The following is a 24,444-nucleotide window of genomic DNA, read 5'->3' as shown; positions in this document are numbered from 1 at the left end:
TTTTTCTCTTTCCTCTCTCTCCTATTTTAATGCAGTATTGTATTAACATAGTAGATTGCCGGACCTGAAGTTCAGCTTTACTAGGAAAAATCTTACTTCAACTTCTGTTACTCAATTAAAAGAGCAGGGTAGTTGTTTTACCTTTGTGCTTTTTCTTACTGATGTGCCAAACCCACGTGCAAACTAAATTTGATCATTTTATCTGGGATGAGGGGAACCTGCTAGAGTACAAAGAAGCATGATGCAGAAATACTCTGTAAATTATTGCATTTAATGATATTTGCATCTTCAAGTATCATTTATTATTTATTTATTTAAAATATTTCTATCCCACCCTTCTACCCTACAATAGGGCATTCAGGGCAGCTCACAATAAAATTATACACAATAAAAACACAAAAAAAGTTAAATTAGTTAAAAATACATAAAATACATTTGAGAAATATAGGGGAATGATAGTAAAAGGGACTAGAAAAGTAAAAGACAGAGTGATCCATTTTAAATTCACTTTTTCAAAAATTTTCTTGGACATTTGTTTTTCTTAATGTTATTTGTTATTTAGTTTAATTTTTGTAAATTGTATTGCTTTTACTGATGTATTTTTATACTTGTGTTTATTTTTCTTTGTAAGCTGCCTTGAGGGCCTTTGGCCAAAAGGCGGGGTATAATAAATTTAATAATAATAATAATAATAACACAGTAGGGCCCCACTTTACGGCGCTTCACTTTACAGTGCTTCACTAGTGCGGCGGTCTCAATTAGATGCAATTAGATTAAAGCCCCACACATACTGCGCTTGTTCCGCCTTTACGGCGGTTTTCCGGCATCGCACGCCATTCTAATCAATGAGTTCCGCTTTTCAGCAGTTTTCACTTTTTGGCGGGGATCCGGAACATAACCCGCCGTATAAGTGGGGCCCTAATGTAATAATAAAACTAAAAAAGGGGGGGGATAAAATCAGTTTTAGGCTCTGCCTTCAGCCCCTCCCAAAGGCTCTCTGGAACCAGATGGTTTTCAGAAGTCTCCAGAGAACCATCAGGGAGGGAGCAGAAAGGGCTTCTTGGGATAGGATATTCCAAAGCTTGGTGGCCACGGCTGAAAAGGCTCCCTCCTGCGTGCCTGCCAGTCTGACATTTTTCATTCCAGGCATGCAGAGGAGACCAGATTTTAAATCACGGGTGTGGGAGTAAGCAGTCCCTCAGGTACATTGGTCCAAGGTCATTTAGGGCTTTAAAGGACAGAACCAGCAGTTTGAATTGGACCCAGCAACAAATTGGGAGCCAATGGAGTTGATAAAGCACAAGGGTGATATGATCCCTGCCCCATGATCCAGTTAACATTCTGGCTGCCACATTTTGAACCAACCACAATTTCCGACCCGTTTTTAAAGGTAACCCCACTTACAGTGCATTACAGTAATCAAGCCTTGATGTCACCAATACATGTGTCACTGTGGCCAAGTCAACTGCTTCCAGCAACAAGCGCAGCTGGTAGACCAGTCTGAGTTGGCCAAAAATACGCCTGGCTACTGCAGCCACTTGATATTCATGCAGCAGGGCAGGACCCAGGAGTACCCCCAAATTGTTAATCTGCTCTTTCACAGGGAGTGCAACCTCATCCAGAACAGGTTGGAGCCCTATTCCTGGCACAGTTTTCCCTTGACCATCAACAATTCCACCTTGTCTGGATTAAGTTTCAGTTTGTTAGCCCATATCCAGCCCTTCACAGCCCTCAGGCACTGGTTTAGGACAGAATCATAGGACAGTAGAGTTGGGGGACTTCCGGGAAGGGTGACTTCGCTTGTGCCTGCTTTTGGGACGGGCTCCCGCCTCAAAAGAAGCTTATTCAGATATAAATCAGTCAGAACATTTTTTTTTTTGACTGATGAAATTTCTCCCGGGCAGGGAGAAACGTAGAGATCAACCTCAAAGCCTGTTTTTGTTGGGAGGACTGGATTTCATTAATTTATGAGATAAGGTCCAGCCAACAATGCCGGACGGACTTCCTAACAAGCTCTATCTGCTTAAGCGATACGTTTATCTTTTCTTCAAAGAGAGAACGGACTAACAGGCAAGCACCCTTCTTTCTATTATTTTTTTTACTTGGTTTAAATTGTTGCAGCAAAAGGAGATTTGTCAGATTGATCGGCTTTGGACAACTTCTGGGTGAGATATAGCTCTTCTCTGTTATTCACGAAATTAACAGCTTATCTCTGTTTCTGTCGCAAAAAGCTGTCCTGGAAGTGCATTCTAAAGATAATAAACAGAAGAGGGATTTCTATTCCTGATTTCTATTCCGAGGAATATTATATTGTCTGGGACTATTCTCTTTTTGGTCTATTTTATTTTGACGAATCTGCTTCTTCACGACGCCATTAACTGTTTTGATGCTGGGAACTACATTTGTTTTGCATTCTTGAACATAGAGAGATAAGGCAGGTTGCTCTGTTTATACTGTGATGTCATCAAGCCTGGAATATTAACCCAATTGTTGCTGAAATAAGAAGTGGTTCTTCTTTATTTTTGTTTTGCTTTGTTTTCGTGGTTTTAAAAATGGCAATCAAGAAAGTGGCTGAGAATCTGGAAGTAATTATGTTTCAGAAAATAATGGATGAGATTGAGATAACGAAACAAACCCTGCGACAGGGTAGTAAGGAGCTGAAAATTGAACTGAGCAAAATGACGCAGGAGCTTAAAGAAATAGGGGATCCTCTGAGAGAGGAGAATGAGATCAGAGATGAGAAAAGAAAAAATAAAGTGAAGATACAAGCCCTGGAGATTGGAACAAATGTGGAATTGGAAAAAGATCTGGAGTTTATGGATTTTAGAAATAAAATCTACTGTTTGGAATTTAACGTTATCTCTGAAGAAATTAATGAAGATATTAGAGATAAAGTTATCAATGGCTTGGATAATCTTCTGGACTGGAATGATGTGATGGAGCTTGATATAGAGAAAATCTATGGAATTAACTGCAGCCATGTGACAATGGAAAAACTCTGAAGAGATGAGCCAGTGCATTTTGTAAAAAAGAAGAACACAGATATGACTTTACAACAGTATTTCAGCAACTTATTCAGAATGGATGGCAAGAAAATATTTGGGATAGAGGAAATTCCCATCAGACTCTTATTATATGACTATGGCTACAACAGCAAGATTATTATGGAATACTGATAATGGAAGATTGGACACTGAAATTACTGGACTTAACAGGACTATTGAAGATGGAAGATGGAACTAATAGGGATAATGGAATAATGGCTATTGAAATTATTGGACCTAACAGATTCTGATGAGATGGATTAATCGAAATGTTTATTTGGACTATGGTTATGACAATAAGATTATTATAATTATTAACGAGATGGATTAATTGACATGTTTATTTGGAGAAAAATTGATAGATATATTTCTTAAAGAACTGAAACCTCTCTTTGACTTTTTGTGGAAAGAATAAAGTAATGTTTATGAGATGTGATGACTAATTAAGATAACTACTGGAGGAAAGTGATTTTATAATATGATTTAAGAGACAGGATTGTTATATATTGTAGACCTATAACTGATTTGATATGTGACAAATGGGAAGTCAACATTTTATTATTTTTTTTTGTTTAATCATTTTTGTTTTGTTTTGTTTTTTTGTCTTTGAATGTTTTATGATTTTGTTTTCTATGTTTTATGAAAACTTGAATAAAAATTATTGTAAAAAACAAACAGTAGAGTTGGAAGGGGCCTATAAGGCCATCATGTCCAACCCCAAATCCAAATTAAAGCATACCTGACAGATGGCTGTCTAGCTGTCTCTTGAATGCCTCCAGTGTTGGAGAGCCCACTACCTCCCTAAGTAATTGGTTTCATTGTCATACCATTCTAACAGCTGAGAAGATTTTCCTGATGTTCAGTTGAAATCTGGCTTTCTGTAACTTGAGCTCAATGTTTCATTTCCTGTACTCTGGGATGATCGAGGAAGAGATCCTGGCCCTCCTCTGTGCAGCAACCTTTCAAGTACTTGAAGGGTCTTATCAGTCCTCTCTTCACTAGATTACACATGCCCAGTTCTTTCAGTCTCTCCTCATAGGACTTTGTTTCCAGTCCCCTGATCATCCTTGTTGCCCTCCTCTGAACCCGTTCCAGTTTGTCTGCATCCTTCTTAAAGTGTGGTGTCCAGAACTGCCAGACAGTTTGGTCTCGGACAGGGGAACCCAATTTACAGCACATTTTTGGCAAGCGTTATAGTGACTATTACAGAGTGAGCTATGACTGTCTTCCACACATCACCCCCAAACAGATGGGCAGACGGAATGGGTAAATGCCCTTTTGGAGCAGTACCTACACTGTTACGTTAATTACCAGCAAGATAATTGGGTGTCCTATTTGCCCTTAGCAGAGTTTGCATATAACAATGTCGTGCATTCTCACACGCAACAGACTCCTTTCTTTCCCAACTTAGGATACCACCCTGGGGCTTTTCCTGTCCCTCTAGGCAATCCCTCCATCCCAGCAGTGGAGGACTTTCTGCAAGAACTTCAAGCCATGCAACTGCTGCTTAAGAAACAGTTGGATTGAACCAAAGCGGATTAGAAGCAAGCTGCCGACCAGCATCGCCAAGAGGGGCCCATCATACAAGTAGGAGACAAGGTGTGGCTATCTGCACGTTATTTACCCATGCCAGGCTGTTGCCATAAGTTGCAGGACCAGAAAGTGGGACCTTTCGAGGTGGAAGCACAGATCACTCCAGTGGCTTCTAGACTCAAGCTACCCCCCACTTTCAAGATACACCTAGTGTTTCACCGGGTGCTGCTGATGGTGGACTATCCTCCCAACCCTTATTGCCCGCAATCTGAGCCGGCTCCTTCTCTGTTGGTGGATGGAGAGGAGGAACACAAGGTAGAACAGATATTGGATTCACAGAAGTGCCAAGGGCGCCTCCAGTACCTGATTCATTGGAAAGGGTACGATCGGTCTGAACATTCATGGGAAACTGCGGAGAACGTGCACACACCGGACTTGGTGAGAGACTTCCATGAGGCTTATCCAGAGAAGCCCAGACCTCGGGGGTGGGGGAAGGTAGTGTATGGAGGCGGGGATGATGTTGAGACCCAGCTCTCTCATGAGGCCCAGGGAGGGGAAAGGCATGAGTTTCAAGTTCCCCAGCAGTTAGAAAGCACGGAGGAGCCAGTAGTTGTTGAGTCTTCTCAAAACCTTGGGGGAGTGAGTTTGATGTTGTGCCAGTTCCCACGAACGACGCTGCCTCTGAAGAGGACAACACGCAGCCCCCGGACATGCCAGTAGAGCTGTTGGGTGATGCTTTGGAGCGCGCAGTAACCCCCCCTTTAGCAAGTGGCTTTGGGGATGCTTCAGATGCTTCTCCGCCCCCTGACCTTGAGTCTGTCACCAAGGAACCAGTTCTTTCGGATGAACCGCTGGAGGCAGGCCCCCCCTTCAACTCGCTCTCGACTCCGTGAGAAACAGACAGGGCAGAGGGAGAGCGTGCGCAGGAGAAAGCACGGAGGAGCCAGTAGTTGTTGAGTCTTCTCAAAACCTTGGGGGAGTGAGTTTGATGTTGTGCCAGTTCCCACGAACGACGCTGCCTCTGAAGAGGACAACACGCAGCCCCCGGACATGCCAGTAGAGCTGTTGGGTGATGCTTTGGAGCGCGCAGTAACCCCCCCTTTAGCAAGTGGCTTTGGGGATGCTTCAGATGCTTCTCCGCCCCCTGACCTTGAGTCTGTCACCAAGGAACCAGTTCTTTCGGATGAACCGCTGGAGGCAGGCCCCCCCTTCAACTCGCTCTCGACTCCGTGAGAAACAGACAGGGCAGAGGGAGAGCGTGCGCAGGAGCCAGAGACTGTGATCTCAGACCTTTCCTATTTAAGACTGCAGCTCCTGGCTTTGGGCGCTGAGCCAACTTCCTTCATACGTTGCAGAGCATGTGTAGAGTTTAGTTGGGGAATTGTAGTGAGCTGGCAAAGGGAATCCTATGAAGCGCTCTGCCTTCGATGTATCCATTACTTTAATAAAACAAGAATTGCTTGCACCTGCGTCTCAGTCTCGTGGCTCCCGCTCTGAATGGGACACCGCCTGATGTGGCGTCTCTCCCCATGCCAGTGCCATTGCCAGGCAGCTCTTCCCCCATAGAGGGAGGGAATGGGACAGATATAGAGGTCCTGCCTTCCCCCCAGTCCAGGAGGTGAATGTGGTGGGAGATTCAACAAATCCAGCTCAGGAGGCACACTCGTCCAGCCATGACTCAAGGTACGCTCAAGCAGGGAGCCCACCCAGCCCTACTTAAGCTGGGGAGGGGGAAAGATTAGTTGAAGAGTCAATCTTAATGCTGCCAAGTTATGCCTAGTTAGGTACGGAGGGATGCTGAGTTCTGAATAAGTTGTAGGTAGACTCATGAAGAGCACTGAACTGAAACTTTCTCTTACTTCAATAAAAGAAAAAAAACTACAGCTGTGTCTGAGTCTGAGTTCTTTGAGTAAGGGCAGGACAAATGCCTACCAAGATCCTGCTGTGATTTTTGTTCTACATCTCCTGACCTTTATGCAATTTGTGAGATTTTCAGACAAGCAGGAAAAGACAACTGTTTTCTGGCCTCGCAATGGGTACTAACTACTGCCTGGAAGTCAACAAGTCCCTTGTCAATCACAACCCTGACTTCCCTTCTTGGCTACAAACCTGAAAGGGTGGGGTTAGAGCAGCCAGCTACGAGCTTATTTAACAGAAGTTGCAGGGACAGCAGCTGACATTTTGGTGTATATCACCAGGCAAAAAACAGAGACCTGGCAACTCTACTTAAGCATGCTCGAAGGGCTCATTATACAGTCACAAGAGTGGCTGTATACTATAGTCAGTAGGGATATTTTGTGTTCTACCATGTTAAATGAAAATACCCCCCACCCATTTCTGGTGCTTTGTATAGTCCCAATTCAAAACAAAAACTTACAAGTCTTATACTGTTGGATTCAGAATCGCTTGCTCTACAACTCTGGAAGTTGTCTTGGTGATACACAACCCCCCCCCCAGAGAATTCACAGGTTAAAGTGAAAAACGGGAGAGAAACTAGAAGCCGTTTGAACTTTTTTCTTGAGAAATTGTCATAATCTGTTGTCATTGATTACAACTCAGAGATGACTGTAAGGTATCCCTAATCAAATCCCTGAGCTTGCCCCAAACACAGTACTTCATCTGTAGTAGGTTTAAATTAAATAAATGGCCTGGTTTATTTTTAATTAATTTATTAAAAAATGCATTACCGTGGGTGATAACGTACCACATGTGCAGTAGAAACAATTCTTTGTTTCATTCCCCTTCCCCTTCCAGTTACTTGGAGGAAGCAGGGGAAGTCTGCTCCTTTGATTGGTGGGCAACAGACATGTGACTCACACTGGCCTTCTGCTGAGCTTGCTCTTCCCTCATGCTCTGTGTGAGGAAGAGAGAGAGAGAGAATGGCCGATGGGGGGAGAAAGCAGCAGCAGAATGGAGGTGAGTGACGGGGATGTGTGTGTGTGTGTGTGTTCCCACCCGCACTCTCCCCCACTGCCTGCCTTCCCCACTCACACAATCAAGCTTGAAGGAAGAGTCAAAAAATGGGGGGGAGCTTTGAAGGACTCTGCAATTTTTTAAAAGTCTACTCGGAAGTAAGTCTCATTGAGTGCAGTGGGGCTTAATCCCAGGTAAGTGGAGCGGTGCTTCTGTGTGCTAGCAATGAGCTTGAAGGGAAGGAAGGCAGTAAAATCTCTACTCAGAAATAAATCACACTGAGTTCAGTGGGGCTTACTCCCAGGTAAGTGGAGCGGAGCATGTGTGTGCTAGCAATGAGCTTCAGGGAAAGAAGGCGGAAAATTGTCTACTCAGAAGTAAATCCCATTGAGTTCAGTGGGGCTTACTCCCAGGTAAGTGGAGCAGAGCTTCTGTATGCTTGCAATGATTTTGAAGGGAAGGAGGAAAAAGTCTACTCAGAAGTAAATCACACTGAGTTCAGTGGGGCTTACACCCAGGTAAGTGGAGTGCTATTTTGAGAGAAGGGCAGAAGAGAGAGAAGGGGGAAAGATTCTGAGGGCTCGCACTGTAATTCTAAAAATGTCTACTCAGAAGTAAATCTCACTTATTCAATGGGGCTTGTTGTTGTTGTTATGTGCCTTCAAGTCAGCGACCTCCAACAGCATCTGTCATGAACCACCCTGTTCAGATCTTGTAAGTTCAGGTCTGTGGCTTCCTTTATGGAATCAATCCATCTCTTGTTTAGCCTTCCTCTTTTTCTACTCCCTTCTGTTTTCCCCAGCATTATTGTCTTTTTAAGTGAAACATGTCTTCTCATTATGTGTCCAAAGTATGATAACCTCAGTTTCATCATTTTAGCTTCTAGTGACAGTTCTGGTTTAATTTGTTCTAACACCCAATTAATATTTACAAAATTAAATTTGATTACATTCATAGTACAATCCTAACCCCAAACCTAGTCTAAAGTAAATCCGATTCAGTTCGGTGGGACTTAGTCCCAGGTAAGGATTAGGATTCCAGCCCCTTAGAAGAAACAGTTGGGGGGGCAGAGAAAAGGAGGGGAGTTTGCCTATGTGTCTGCTCATGTTGTTGTGTTGGACTGCCTTCAAGTTGATCCTGACTTATGGCGACCCTATGAATAGGGTTTTCATGGTAAGCAGTATTCAGAGGGGTTTTACCATTGCCTTCCTCTGAGGCTAAGAGGCAGTGACTGGCCCAAGGTCACCCAGTGAGCTTCATGTCTGTGTGGGGATTCGAACCCTGGTCTCCCAGGGTCAGAAGTGAATCCCACTGAGCTCAGTGGAACTTACTCCCAGGTAAGTGGGGTTGGGATAGGATTGCAGCATCATTTTGAGGGGAATGTAGGAAGAGGTGAAAGAACAACAGAGGTAATGAAGAGAGAAAAGGCTTGCAGGGGGGGACCCTAAGACTGAAGCAGAACTTGTGTGGTCCCTGGGGGCTGAGACAAGTGAAAATTGCTATCTTGAGAGAAGGTGGGAGAATGTACCAGTAATCTAGTAAAGGGCATGGGGAGAAAGACTTAGGAATCTGAAGTCACAGTGCAGTCCTAACCATGTTTAATCAGAAGTAAGTTCCACTGAGTTTATTGCGGCTTACTCCTGAAGTGAAAGTGAACATAGAATTACAGCCTTTAACTTCTAAATTCAGTCCTTTCCTTTAAATACTGGGGGATTTATCAATAAATATTATAAAATTTATGTCTGTTAAATGTTCAGTGTGTCATTATGTGACTCTTACTGTTGCTTGTTAAACACCTGTTCTTCAGGATAGTGCCACAAATAGATTCCAAAATGTCTGCTTTAAACTTGCTCCAAACCCCCTGTGGCATGTAATGAATGTAATGAATGCTCCAGTTTGTAGGCATCCTTCTTGAAGTGCGGAGACCAGAACTGGATGCAGTATTCAATATGAGGCCTAACCAGTGCTGAATAGAGGGGAACTAATACTTTACGCGATTTGGAAACTATACTTCTGTTAATGCAGCCTAAAATTGCCTTTGTGTTTTTTGCAGCCACATGACACTATTGGCTCATATTCAGCTTGTGATCAATGACAATTCCAAGATCCTTCTTGCAAGTATACCCTATCTTATAACTGTGCATTTGATTTCTTTTTCCCAAGTGTAGAACTTTGCATTTATCCTGGTTGAATGTCATTCTGTTGTTTTCAGCCCATTGCTCCAGGCTATCAAGGTCTCTTTGAATTTTGTTTGTCTTCCACGGTATTCACAAGGTTTTCCCTCTGCCCAGTGCCCACCCACCCAATATCCTCCCCTCTTCTTGCCCTCCCTGCCCCTCCCCTGGGTCAGTGTTGGACTATGACCTGGGAGACCGGGGTTCAAATCCCCACACAGCCATGAAGCTGACTGGGTAACCTTGGGCCAGTCACTGCCTCTCAGCGTCAGAGGAAGGCAATGGTAAAACCACCTCTGAATACCATTTACCATGAAAACCCTATTCAAAGGGTCACCATAAATCTGGTCGACTTGAAGGCAGTCCATTTCCATTTTCAAATATGATTGCATAGAAATAAATCCCACTGAACTCAAGAAGTATGCAAATGATGAAACCCAACCTCCCTTCTCCCTCCTATCCTCTCCCACTTGCCCCTTTGCTCCCCCTTCCTTTGCCCCTCCATCCCCATTTCCCTCCCCTTCCAATCCCCCCTCCCCTTCCTCCTCCCCATGGTCAGTTTTACCTATCTTAAGCATGATTGCATGGAAGTAAATACCATTGAACTCTATAAGCATGTGAATGATCAAACCTGCCCTCCTCTCCCCCTTCCTTTGCCCCCCTCCAATATACTCCTTCCCCCCCTTTTTCCCCATAGTCAGTTTTTCCTATCCTAACCATCATTGCATAGGAGTAAATTCCATTGAACTCAATAAGCATGCAAATGATCAGACCTGCTTTTCCTCTCCCCTCCCCTCCTCCTCCTTCTTCCTTCCCTACCCACTCCGGCCCTCCCTCCCTCCCTCCCTCCTGGTCAGTTTTACCTATCCTAAGCATGATTTCATGGGAGTAAATCGCACTGAATTCAATAAACATGCAAATGATCAAACCTGTCCTTCTCCATCCCTCCCCCTCCTTCCTGCTCCCATCCCCCTCCCCCTCTGTGTTTCCTCCCCTCCCTCCTTCCCTCCCCATCCTCTGGTGAGTTTCACCTATCCTAAGCATGATTGCAGGGGAGTAAATCCCATTGAACTCAATAAGCATGCAAATGATCAATCCATTCTCAGCAAACTTGCACAGGACCGGATCCCATTTCTTACCTCCCAGATTAAAAAGCAGAGAAATTTGATAAAAGGCAAAAAAACCCTTGTGGTTTAAGAATGTACCTATACCCAACAGATATTTCTATCAAACTTTTAAAAGCTGGGAAAAGTTGGGCAGCTACAGTGAATGCACCAGGGGAGCAGGAGACCTGACCTCCTCTCTGAGATATTGGACTGCCCTACAAATTGGTCAAAATGCAAACACCATTTGGGTTGGTCTTTCACAGTCCAATCCACTTCCTGTGTACCTTGGAAGAATTTGGGAACATGTGCCTCTGCATCTGTTAGAATTGCTTTTTAATATGTTTTTAATAATATGTTTTTTTATAATTATCTTTTATTTTATTTTTCAGAATATACAGAAAAATGAACAGTTAATCAACAAACATGGAGTACATTGTATATACAAATGATGTTGATAATCCAGTCTTGTGTCCAAACCTTAATGAAAACAAAATGGCATTTTATAATTATTTTTCACTCATTGACTTTATTCTTTCTGTTGTTCTATAAGTTTCTCTGTGTTAGTGTGAAAGATAGACCCTCTCCATAGCGAGACCTGGGATATCGGGGGAGAGAAAACTGGTAGAGTTTTGTTAATATAAACTATGAACGGGTACCACACATCGTCAAATTTGTCTGTTTTTGCTAAACCGTGATTTTTTTCTATCGTGTCGCATAAGTTTTTCAGAAAGTGCTATTTCCCATACTCCTCCCATCCATCGTTCAGTTGAAAGATCATCTGCTAGTTTCCATTGAAGTGAGATTTCCATGCAGGCTGCCACTAGCAACAGGATAACCAGGTCTTTGTGCACAATGGGTACTTTTAAATGTCCTGTATAGGACTCCAAGGCCAAGGTCGCATCCAGAGCTAGCAATTGCCCTGTAATATCCGAGATTTTCCCAAAAACCACATTCCAGAACTTCATTACTGGTTTACAGTCCACCACATGTGGCAAAAAGAGCCCACAACTTCACACCCTCTCCAACATAGATGGGATATAGATTTACTGATGTGGTATAATTTTAAAGGTGTCCAATGCCATTGGTGAAGTATTTTGAGAGCTGTTTCTTGGATTCTAGCTGAGGCAGTTCTTATAGGAGGCTTAGACCATAATTGATTCCACTGCTGCTCATCTATGCCTACCCCTAGCTCTTCCTCCCATTTCATCTTAAGACCTAAAGTGTTACCCATTGTGGCTGCTATAAGAACTTTATATATTGAAGCTGCTACACCTTTTGTCTCTGAGCTCGTACACATTTTCTCAAATGCTGTAAGTGTGCGTTTAGTGTCGGCTCTTTTCCCTAATTTGTGTGCTAATGAACGAACCTGGGCTATCTGCTTCCAGTTATAGGATGTCTGTCCCAGTTTTCTGCGTAATGAGACCTCTGATAAGGGTTTACCTTTTTCAATTAGATCCTGAATCCTATATAAGCCTTTCTCTTCCCATCCTTTGTATTGAGCATATTTGTCTTTATCCCTGAATTCAGGAAGGTCTAGAAAGGGGGTGAGAGGAGAAAGGCTGGGTGCTAATGTTTTCCCCCAATGTTTCCATACCAAAAAGGTTGCCTGTAGGAAAGGGTTAGGAATCTGTTTAAGTTGTGGCCATGATGGGGATAGAAATGGCCATGCTCGAATTGAGGGTACCGTCCTCTCCACCTCCATGGCTACCCGCTCTATCTTCGGAATTCCTAATAATATGCAACAGCTGTTTGAGTTGGAAAGCATCATAATATAGTTTTAGATTAGGTACCCCCAAGCCTCCCATGTTTCTTTTTTAAAAAATGTTTTTAACGTTGTTTTGTTTTAATGTATTTTAAGGTCTGTTTTATGATGTTTTAAAGTGTTTTTAGCGTTTCCAGGCTCCTGCTGGGAGGAAGGGCAGGATATAAATCAAATAATTAATAAATAAATAAGATTTGCATGGTTCACATGACATTACCAACAAATAGGAGCTATCACACAGTTTCCCCCCTGTAAATCCATGCTAACCCAATCCTCTGATAATACTAAAAGGGATAAAAAAACCCATCTCAACTGCACTGCGCTCCTCCTTATAGGCACTTTGCTCCGATGCTTTTAGATGGGCGTGTAAATTGTTCCCCTCTCCACACCCACTCTCTCCTTCCTTCATTCATTTCATTTCCTGAGGGCTAAGAAGCAATTTCCAGCTGCTCTGCAACAATCACCCCCTACCTAATGTGATTGATCCCAATGTGAATAGAAAACAGCGTGTTTGCAGCTGGAAAAGAAGTACATTTTCTCTGGTTAACCATATTTCCTTTTCACACATAAGGGAAAATAGACTAATTGTTTTCATGATTTAGGGGGAAATTATGCTGTGGTGTGCGCTATTGTTGTTACCAACTTTTATCAGTAACAGTCTGAACTCTCTGGTCTCAACTATTGGCATAAAGTTTAACTCAAACTCCTGCTATCATCTTCATATTAACATTTACTAACAATACACACTGAGCCCTCAAAGCTGATCTTTGAAATTGTTCTAAGCCTGATTGGGCTAATCACCTTCCTTAACATAGGTGGGCCACAGACGGACTGCCTTCAAGTCGATTCCGACTTATGGTGACCCTATGAATAGGGTTTTCATGGTAAGTGGTATTCAGAGAGGGTTTACCATTGCCTTCCTCTGAGGCTGAGAGGCAGTGACTGGCCCAAGGTCACCCAGTGAGCTTCATGGCTATGTGGGGATTTGAACCCTGGTCTCCCAGGTGGCAGTATTAATACAAACTGAAAATATAAGATTGACGCACAACTCAGCTAATTGAAATACCAGGATTTAAGCAATGTTAGTCTCATTAGATTCCAGCTTTTGATATGGAATTACTTCTAAATTCAGCTTAACTTGTTAATGACAATGTTTCTTCTGAATTACTGAGTTTTATTTGAGTTCACTAGGAATTATAATTCAACAGGGAAAACAGTAATGAGTAATTAATTACAGGAAAGCAATGCCAAGATGGGATGTTAATTATCACAAGCCTTTTGAAGCCAGGTGGCCCTCATGGCCTATAAATTTCTCCTGCCCTTTCTAGTAAGATTATCATTAGTTTCCCAGGGACAAGTAAGTGATTCTGGGATCTGGATGAAAAAGAGGAAGCCAAGAAATGAAACCTTGGGTGGATGTGACATAGGACCGAATCCAAAGCATGAATGGCTTGAACAAAAAGTTGGACAGAGTCATCAACTATAAAAATCCCAAGTTTTTTCCATCCTACCAATTAGAATTTTTCCTAGTTGCATACCATCCACTTTTTTGCCCAATAAAGAGCTAAATATGTCAAGCTTCCAAATCCTTCACTGGAAAACAGCTGGAGTCCCAAAGCTAAGAGCTCACCAGGAAGCTGTTATTCCTGATGCTCACCCAGAAATTGCCTTTACTCATTTTCACATCATTAATCCTAGTTATACACTGCTGGGTCATTTTTGATAAGCTTTTTCTCCCCCCCTTTTTTTTTCTTACCCTGTTAACATTTTTAATCCCCTCTAGATGGTTTAATATCCCTTCATATTCATTATTAGCCCAAATTATATCTATTTAGCTCTTTTGATCTCTGAGATTCTATATCTCCAGCCTCTGACTCAACATTATTTTTCCCCTGAAGTCTGATTTTAAAAAGATGAATCTTTAGCATATTGGTGTTTGAAAGTACCAGGTATTCACTGCAATATTTCAACGCTGACCAAACCTTTTTTCCCTCCTCTCTCTCACACGCACATCGCTAGCCAACTCGCATCAAAGAAATGGCTCAATTCTGAGTTCTGTTTTATTTTGGCAATAAAATTCAGGTTCAATCTACGAAAGAAGCTTGTTGGAGAAAATAGCAGACAAGGGGGATATGTGCTGCTCAACATTTTTTTTTTTTAATTTACTCCATGTGGTTGTTTTCAGCTGATAAAACCACAACAGAACCTTTTTTGCACAGTGGGGGATTTGCCTCTCCCTTCAGATTTTGAATAACAACAATTCAGTGGGGTAATGATTATTCTAAATGCACTGTACCATGTAAATTCATAGTACTTCTCCAAAAGCAACACTGACGGCAAATGCTCAGAATAAGCAAATTAATTAGCCAAACTGTGGAATCAAATAAATCTCACAGCAGTGACCTCAGTGTAAGCTAGATAAAAGAAAACATTAAGTTCATATTAGTAGCTTTAGCTAGAGTAAAACCATAAGTTGAAAAGTGGGCTGTTATGAATATACCCCATTAAAATAAGTGTTTTGACCCTCCAAAAATAAGATGGCACAGAGGGTTCAAGTGCTGATGCCTGCTTAGCTCTTGATTTGGAAACACTGGGGAGAAGAAACATATCAATAAACTATATGGAACACAAACATTAAAAAGTTCATAGAAATCTTTTAAAGTTATTTTTCTTTATATGGCACAAGAAGTATAAACCATAACGATAATGACTAATTCCATCAGCCGATTATTCCCCAATTTTGTGTGTGTGTGTGTGTGTGTGTGTGTGTGTGTGTGTGTCCAAAGCTCGTGGGAGCAGGTCCTCTTAAAAAAAATGCATAGCATTAAAATGATGGCTCAAATGTGTCTAGTTGTTGTGCCCAGGAGTTGGGGAGTGAAGCAGCTGTGGGGGTCACATTCCTGTCCCAAAAACCTGCTATCAAAAAGCATCCACCCTAGACACACACCAGTCCTGAAGTTGATACCATAATTTGTGTGAAGTGTGGTAGGAATATTGTGGCCACATGGGGAATCCTAACAAGCCTATTTAGTTGAACAATGCATGTGTATGTAATATAAATAAAATAAGCCAGCCAGGAATGAAGGACCTAAGTCCCATTGGAGTACAAAGGTTTCCAGGGAACCAAGGACACACATTTGGATAGGTGTCCATATGGGTGGCCAAAGAGATATGGGAGACACATGGACATAAAAAAGTGCTATCAGAACAGAATCACAGGAGAGGACAGTGACCTATTAGTGACAAAAAGGAATTGATTGAGGAACAGAATACATGGATTTGAGTCCAGTACATTGAATGTGGTAATGTGGCTTTGACCAGGAAAAGCCTGCCTGCTAAGTGTCTCAGATATGATTTAGATGTAAAGGAACAGGCAGGCAGCAGTGATGGAGTCCCTCTTCAGAAAGCAAGATCATAACCATAAAACCACAGGAGTAGGCTAATGAAGGGCAATTTGTAGTGCCTTAGAGACCTAATCCCCTATATATAAAGGGTTATGTGCTTACATGTCAATGGATTCAATGAATCCAAAGGTAGCAACCTCTTTCCAAAGGACACAGAGAATGGGTAAGTGCTAGGGTTGCCAGGTTCATGGCCTGAGACTGATCCTGTATCTTTAGGAGAAGAGGTCAGCCAAGTGCAGGTGTTCTTGCAACCCTGTAATGGGAAAAACCACAAGGTAGAATTCTCCCTCCTCCTTCCACAACTTTTAAAGATACAGAAGACCTCTTGGAGGCCGGGCCTGGCAACCAAGAGGTCTTCTGTATCTTTAAATGTGCAGGGGGAAGGGAGAATTCCACCTTATGGTTTTTCTCATTACAGTGTTGCAAGGGCACCTGCACTTGGCTGACTTTCTCTTCTCCTAAAGATACAGGATCAGTCTTGTTGGAATTGGGGCAAGAGCAACTCCTGTTTTGTTCTTTTGTTTATGCTCCAGAAGGGAGACAGAGCTAGGGTCCTCCAGATGGATAGGCTTGTTTACCTTTATCTGTGATGCTCTGACTGACTTCCTTCTGTTGCTAGACTGTTACATCTTTAGGGAAGCTTACCTGCCCCTCCTCCTTCCGCCCTTTCCACTCCTTTCTTCACTGACTGTCCGGGCGAGAGGAGACATCCCTTTGTCTCTTTCTCTCCAAGCCATGAGCCTAACCCCTACACCTGGGAGTATGCCTCCAACTTAGTTAGTTAGTTAGAACTAGGTTTGCCTTTTCTTATTTTACTAAGTCTCAAGTCTCAGTGATGCTGATGCAGAGTAAAAGCCTGCTTTCTTAGGCAAACGCACGCACATGCTGGCACACTTGCATTTCAACATCTGCTGTTACTCTGCTGCTGTGGTGTTGCTTTAAACGAAATTAAGCATACACATTACACATAGCGCAACAAGTCTCAGGCCATGAACCTGGCAACCCTAGTAAGTGCTATATCCTTGGAAGTGGAACAACTGTAACAATTTATATGTAACTTAGTGGTACAAAAGCTAGTGGAACAGTGAGAATTTACAATACAGTCTGAGTAGGACAAAATGCTATGACTGCAGTCTCTCTCTCTCTCTCACACACACACACAATGTGCACACATTTATTCATACACACCATAGATGCACAGGAGAAGGAACTCAGAAAAATGCAGCTCCGTTTCCTGAAGATGCTTATAAATTCTACAAACTTTCTCTGCCTGCAATATGGATGAGCAGCTATTGCCTCATTCAGGGCCCATGACAGTGAACAGAAGTGGTTCTCTTGGCTTTAATTGGACCTGGATGGTAGAGAGAGAGAGAGAGAGAGAGACAGAGACAGAGACAGAGACAGAGACAGAGACAGAGAGAGGGGTTTTCTAGGGACAGCTGTGGGGGAAGTAGCTGTCAGCAAAACAAATGTCTTGCTTGTTTCTTATAAGGCAAACTTTCAGTAGCTGGGCCTGAGCAGGCAAATTAACTCCTCAAATGATTTCCCAAGGTCTCCAAACTTTGCCTGCACCAGGCCTCCAAGGCCTGAAGCATACTGATGCTGCTTTCTGAGAGGATTTCTCAAAAGCACTGGCACCAATCATCATGGTGGTAACTAATTTTACATTTTTAGAATGTTGTTTTGCCTAATTATGAATGTTCCTCCACTGTTTGCAAACAGCCTTGCCCTCAAAATGGATTTGCATTGGCAAACCAGGGAAGGGACTGCTTCACTGCTGCAACAGCATACATGTGCACAGGCGTGCATGCACATACCTCCGCTGAGGCTAAGGATGAGATTTGGGGAGAAATTCCATTCAGTTCATATTTAAAGGTGAATCTACCTAGTTCAGTTTCTGGAACAATACATGGACCGAAACACAGCCATCCTTCAAAATGCACTTTTCTCCAGATATTGCAGCGCAGTTTCCAGTCAAGTACTATGCATAAAAATGCATATATTCATGAAAATACATTATAGTAGGGGGCATTGCTTTGTAAAAATGTGTATATTAGATAAATGTGCACATAGAAATGTGTATATTAGAAGAAATTCATACTAAAATGCTGATGGGGAGGTTTTTTGCTTTTTTTTAAAAAAAATTACAAACTGATGTGGAAATGTGGATAACTGAATTTAATACTGGAAAAACTGAAATTAACAGCTTCTTCTATAGCTAGCTGAGCCAACAGTAGAAAAGGACCCAGCCCTGCAAGGAGATCTCCATCTCGTTGCTTTAGAAATTTAATTAATTTATAATTTTATTTAAAAACTTATACCCCACCAGTTTTTCAGAAGAAATACAATGTGGCTAGTAATCAAACACAACAGTTATAAAACAATCTATAATTCACTCAATTAATAAATCAAAATATTAGCATAAAAACTAAAACCACCATGATAACAAAAGAGCCACCAGAATAAACCATTAAAATACCAGAAAGAGGCACTATTCAGCAAAAGTTATTTTTAAACACCCATGTCTTCACCAGCTGTCTAAAACAGGGGGGGGGGGCTTGTGCAGCTCACTTGGCAGGGTGAATGCTACTTCAGAAAATATCCTCACCTGGTCACAGTCAGCATGCCTCACAGTGTTGGAGGATCTGGATCAGGGCCATTGCTGCACATTAGCTGGCCTAGATCCCAAAATTTATTTTTTTAAAGCAAGTCTCTCTAGCCCAAGGGCCACATTCCCTTCTGGGAAACTTTCCAGGGGCCACATCCCCATGGTAGGCAGAGCCAATAGCATATGTGGACAGAGCTTTACACAGTCGGCTAGTTTCTTCACACTCTCACAGACCCCTCTCTGTCTTCCATCCAGGCGAGCAAGAGACAATATCAGAGTTCAAGGTCACATTCCAGGCATTCAAAACCACTCTGGAAGATTGTGAAGCAGGAACAGTGAGGGGTGTGGCCTGGGGAGAGCCCCAAGGGCCAGACAGAGAAGTCTGGAGGGCCACATTTAGCCCATGGGCCTGAGGTTCCCAACCTCTGCTGTAGCCTTTATAGAATAATAAATATGAGGCAAAAATGTGCAGGCAGTATTCCTCCTAATTGTTTTGTGAGAAATCTGTCTGCTCTCGCCGTCTATTATTAGTGAATAAAACATATCACAGCTATGTTTGCCATTTAAGGAAACAGTGGCACTATAGAGGCAAAAGAAGAAGAGTGAAACACCTGTGGTTCTGAGAAAGGAGTTCCATTCACAGATAATCCCATTGATATAATGGGAGGGTGTTTTTTTATTATTACTCTTTCTCCCTTCTCCCTAAGCCACTTGTGTTAACACCCACACACCAGATCTGCTCCAGATTGTTGGGAGACCATCTGTAGCAGAGTGGAAGTTGGCATGGAGATTGTAGCAGGAACGGGGAATAGGTGAAAATTGCATCTCCTTCCCCCTTTTCTATTAGTGGGAGAGTCCAATAGATTAAAGGTTCTTTTGCAAATTATTTCTTGATTTAGATACTTCTTATTTGCCAAAATGGCTTCTATGTGGTTTACAAGTATAAATAATAAAAAATAACAATTTTAATTATTACAATAATAAAATATATCCACACATAATTTACAATATACAATAAAACAACTTCATTGAGACATTGAAATAAACATAATTAAAATGCCCACTAAACAAGCTTATTAAAACATCATAAAATTAAAACTGTTAAAATAGCAAATGTAAAAAGCTGTTCTATTTCTGGAATCCAAACCTTCTGCCTGCCTAAGGAATTGATTGGTTTATTTTGAAACCATTGGTGGATGCCTTATCTTGGGCAGAAATTGTAACTGTCTATAGAAAACAATAGGCTGGATTTTAGTATAGCAGTGATGAGTCAGTAGCATGTCCACGTGTAAACTAACGGTAGCAGCAAAGCTCTTTCTAACTGAGATTTTTCTTTCATGTGAAAAAAGTTATGTTTTGAATATTGTCAACACTTAAAACCTTTTCCTGCCAATGCAAATATAAAGTCCCTTGTTATTATTCCCATTTTGTGTTGGGTGGTGGTGCTGATGAGAGATTGTGGCTTACATGTGCCCTACAAAATAGTCCAGTTTGTTATGCCCATATTATTTTATTGGCGCACTGGGCTCTTACTGGGAGGAAGAGCAGGTTATAAATAAATACATAAATAATGTATAAGGATATTTCTAAACCACCAGCTTATAATAAAATATTGCAGCAGTCCAGGAACAGCAGTAGCTGACATACCAGCAAAAGCTGTAGACAAGCACTGCTGGCCACTGAGGACACCTGTGCCTCCAGTGACAAGGATGGATTTAGTATTCGCAAACTACATACCTACTGCTTCAGGGAGAGTGCAACCCCATCAACAACAGGTAAACTGGCCTGTTTCCTGAACTTGAGAACTGTTCACCCACAGATCTTCTGTCTTGCCAGGATTCAGTTTCAGTACAGTTCAACTCCTCTAACAAATCATCAAGTTTAGACAATGATCCAGGGCATGCACAGCCTCATCTGATTTAGATGTTACAGAGAAATAGCGCTGAGTTTCATCAGCATACTGGCAATACCTTCCTCCAAATCTAATGGCCACTCCCATCAGCTTCAAATAAGTTTTGAAATGACAAGAAGGTACCTTCTGGGCTCTGTCGCACCAGTTCCAGGAAGCCAACAGATAGTTAGCCAGTGCCAGTCTCTGTGATCAGTCCTGCAAATAGGAACAGAACCACTGAAGTCCAGTGGCGCCAGTTCCCATCCTACAGAGACAATCCAAATTGAGCAAGAGCAACAGGTTCCCACTTTCCCACTCCCTCTCCCAATAAAGGTTAGCCATAAGCTAATAACATGCAGGTTTCTTTCATTGGAATACTTTCTGTGTAAATAAGATGCCCTCAAAGTAGCTAAGCCAATCAATGGGATGCAATTTTCCTTCACATGAAGAAACTCCTGCAAAACGTTGGTGAAGCAAAATTTGCTTGTACAGTGAACTGTATTGCTGTTAAGAGGATTTTAATTCAAGCTACAAGGACTCCAATGAATATACAGTCCTTCTTTGAACTTTTTGTATAATTCCAGCGCTGAGTCATAAACACTGGTGTGATTGATATATGTAACTACTGTTTCAAAATGATACCACAGAGGAATAAAAAATCTTGAAAAATAGTCTTGTTTTTATCTAGGGATATATCAGGCCTTCAACAGTAACCTTCAATCCAAAATAAATAATGACTCTTCTCAATAAATGGTACAAACTAATGTGCATTTTGCAGGGTATGTAAATGTCATTCTGTTGTGTGTGTGTTTTTTTAAAAAAGATCTCAGTATTATCTCTTCTGGATTTCAGCAGTAGCAATGTTTGTCTTCATGATAAAAAGTGCATTTTTAAAACACTGAAAATGAAAAGCCAAATAGGTTGTGCTTTCACTTTTGCATTACTAAGGGAATTGTTTATATTCTCAAAGCTTTAAGTGCAGAATATTTACACCTAGCAATGCACTACTGGCACCTTGCTTGCTCAAATCCTCAAAAGGCCCACTTTGGTCTCCATTTATGCTACTTATGGACAAGTGTTTCCATAGAAACAGTTAATTTATTGTTTCTTAATTAAAATATTATACCCTACCTTTCAGCTCTTTTATTGACCTTCCAAGACAGCACAGAAATATCAGTTAAAACAGAATTTTTTAAAGAATTGTTTAAATTATTTTTACCCCACTGTTCAGCCAAAAGAGGCTCCAAGAGAAAGTTCAGTAATAAGACAGTCCCTCTTGGGCTTACAATCTAAAATAGCCTTCTTTAAATTTGGCTCCCTAGACATCGTTGGACTACCACTCCCATCATCCCTAACCATTGGTTAAGCTGGCTGGGGATGACTGGAACTGTAGTCCAACAACAGCTGGGGACCCAAGGTTGAAGAACTGTAATCTAAACAACACAACACAGATTGAAGATTGAGAGGGAGGATGAAGAAAGCAAACTCAGGCACTAGTTCTTCATTACAATGTTTGAATAGCAGTAGCAGTTGGAACTGAAACAGTTCTAAGAGAGGAGGCCTTGCTAATCTCAGTGGTGGCATCCCAGCTTTGTAATGCTTTGGCATATGACTAGCACCAATGCTGTTTGCTCCTGGCTCCAAAGCCTACAATGAATCCACTGGAGTGTAACAACTATAGACAAGACGCCAACACCTCTATCTTGGCAAAGGTGGTGGAGAAAATGGTTGTAGAGCAGCAACTGCAGGTATTCCTGAATGAGACTGATTATCTAGATCCATCACAATCTGGATTCAGACCTGGTTTCGGAACAGAATCAGCCTTGGTCGCTCTGATGGATGACCTTTATTGTGAGAGGGATGGGGGAGTGTGACCCTGTTACATTTGGTCAATCTCTCAGCGGCATGTGATACCATTGACCACAGTAGCCTCCTGGACTGACTCAGTGGGATGGGTATTGGAGGCACTGTATTATGGGAGTTCCACTCTTAACTTCAGGGTCGCATCCAGAGAGTAACACTGGGTGAGTGTTCCTTGCCCCCTAGCACTTGTGCTATGGGGTTCTGCAGGGTACTATTCTCTCCCCAGTGCTATTTAACATCTATATGAAGCTGTTAGGAACGGTCAGTAGGAGTCTTGGAGCAAGGTATCAGCAGTATGCTGATGACATGCAGCACTATTTCTCTCTAACATTTGAATCAAGAGAGGCCATAAATACTCTGGAGCAGTGTTTGAATGCTATAGTGGACTGGATTAGGGCCAACAAATAGTGCTTGAATCCTGGAAAAGCAGAGGCTCTTTGGGTAGGTGGTTCCCATGGTCAAGAGATAGGCAAGTTACCTGTTCTGGATGGGGTTGTGCTCCCTCTGAAGAGCCAAGTCAGTATCCTAAGGGTACTCCTGGATTCATCTTTGTCACTAGAAGCTAGGGTTGCCAGGTCGGAACCATTCAAAAACCTGAGAAAATTGGGGCGGGCCCTAGTGATGTCATGGGGCGGGCCCTAGTGATGTCATGGGGCGGGCCCTAGTGACATCATTAAACATGATACATTGTATCAACCACAGTTGCTTGGAGCATACCATTCAAAAAAAATTCTCTGGAGATTAAAATAGAAATCTTACCTAAAATAGGGTGTTCCTAGGTCCATCTGAAGTGACAAAGTCATTCTTTCTCACAAGCTTAGGGTGATGCAAAATGGAAATGGACTGCCTTCAAGTTGATCCCAGATAGGGTCTTCATGGTAAGCAGTATTCAGACGGAGGTGGTTTACTATTGCCTTCCTCTGAGTCTAAGAGGCAGTGACTGGCCCAAGGTCACCCGGTGAGCTTCATGGCTGTGTGAGGATTCCAACCCTGGTCTGCCAGGTCACAGTTCAACGCCTTTAGGGAACATTTAATCTAGCTTACTTGCTTCTGGCAAGAAGGGTTTACGTGCCCTCAGGCCAGGCCATTATTGGAAGAATGAAGCTCAGTGTTGCAGAGATGTTAGATGGGAGCACAGATGGATGCCCCTGAAGGCAACAACTGTAAACATGCTTATTAAGGAACTAAGCCCCATAGAACTCAATAGGACTTACTTCTGAGTAGATATGGTTGCAGCCATGTTAAGGACAAGGGAGGGCATTCTAGGCAAACAGTTGGCAACTGCCTGTCAGCATTGTGCTGTTGCTAAGACTTGACTGGGGATCATCCACAAAGTTATCCATAAGGCACTGCAACTTTATGTGTTGGCTGGCTACTGCAGTGGGTGTCCCCTAATATTTATGGCCATACAAGCAGGGTGAGTGTAGGCAGCAATTGCCTTTCTACTTTATGAGGCCTTATATAGGACCGACAGGCAGCAGGAGACAGGGGAGGACCAGAAAAAGAACAAAAATAAAAATAAAGGAAGAGAGCGCCTCCTCCTAAGCAATAAGCATGTGCACTGTGCAGAGCGCCTACCTCCGTTTCCCCCCGAAGCCGCCCCACCCAGCCTCGACGCCAGCGCCTTCTGGGCCAGGCAACCTTGGTGATCTCTGGGCCGCTTCAGCCCCGGCACCTCTCTGCCCTCCCCCCCCTGAGAAAAATCAACTCATTTGAAATGTGGTGTTGGAGGAGAGCTTTGCGGATACCATGGTCTGCAAAACAGACAAATAATTGGGTGTCAGAACAAATTAAACCAGAACTATCACTAGAAGCTAAAATGATGAAACTGAGGTTATCATACTTTGGACACATAATGAGAAGACAGGATTCACTAGAAAATAATGCTGGGAAAAACAGAAGGAAGTAGAAAAAGAGGAAGGCCAAACAAGAGATGGATTGATTCCATAAAGGAAGCCACAGACCTGAACTTACAAGATCTGAACAGGGTGGTTCATGACAGATGCTCTTGGAGGTCACTGATTCGTAGGGTCGCCATAAGTCGTAGTCAACTTGGAGACACATAACAACAAGAAATAGCTCCCAAATAGCTCCCAAATGTGTCCCTTGCTTCTGATTGCATGGGACAAGAGAGTATGTGACCTAT

The sequence above is a fragment of the Rhineura floridana genome, chromosome 3 (genome assembly GCF_030035675.1).
Source record: "Rhineura floridana isolate rRhiFlo1 chromosome 3, rRhiFlo1.hap2, whole genome shotgun sequence".
In the NCBI taxonomy this organism is placed as follows: Eukaryota; Metazoa; Chordata; class Lepidosauria; order Squamata; family Rhineuridae; genus Rhineura; species Rhineura floridana.
This window is presented reverse-complemented; position numbering follows the sequence as displayed.